Genomic DNA, 609 nt, shown 5'->3' on the forward strand with positions numbered 1-609 from the left:
TCATTCCACAATAGTGATGTTATTTCCAGCTTATCAATTCTAAATGAAACATACCATACAATCTTACCTTGTGTTCTTTTTCAAGTTGATTTTAAATATTTCTTTTGTTTTAAAAATGAAAATGAATTTTTACCACTGGCTGACTTGCTCTTCTGTCAGTGAGTTTTACACTTAAGAATTTGATGAAAATGTACTCACTCTTAGGGTAGATGAGTTTGATGAGTGTTTCTTTATCTGAACATTACATCCTCTGCAGTGAATGGGTGCTATCAGTCAATGTCTTGTGAAGTGAAAAGCTGCGTGTTTGTAGGAAACAAAACCATCAAGATGTGTTTAACTCTTCTTGTTCCTTACAAACATGCAGCTTTTGACAAGACATTAACTGATGGACTGGAGTGGTGTGGATTACTTGTGGATTATTGTGATGTTTTTATCAGCTGTTTGGACTCTCATTCTGACGGCACCCATTCACTACAGAGGATCCACTGGTGAGCAAGAAATGCAATGCTAAATTTCTCTGAATCTGTTCCGATGAAGAAATAAACTCATCTGTATCTTGAATGGCCTGAGGGTGAGTGAATTTTCTGCAAATTTTCATTTTTGGGTGAA

The sequence above is a fragment of the Sinocyclocheilus rhinocerous genome, unplaced genomic scaffold (assembly GCF_001515625.1).
Source record: "Sinocyclocheilus rhinocerous isolate Xijiao unplaced genomic scaffold, SAMN03320098_v1.1 scaffold63, whole genome shotgun sequence".
Lineage (NCBI taxonomy): Eukaryota > Metazoa > Chordata > Actinopteri > Cypriniformes > Cyprinidae > Sinocyclocheilus > Sinocyclocheilus rhinocerous.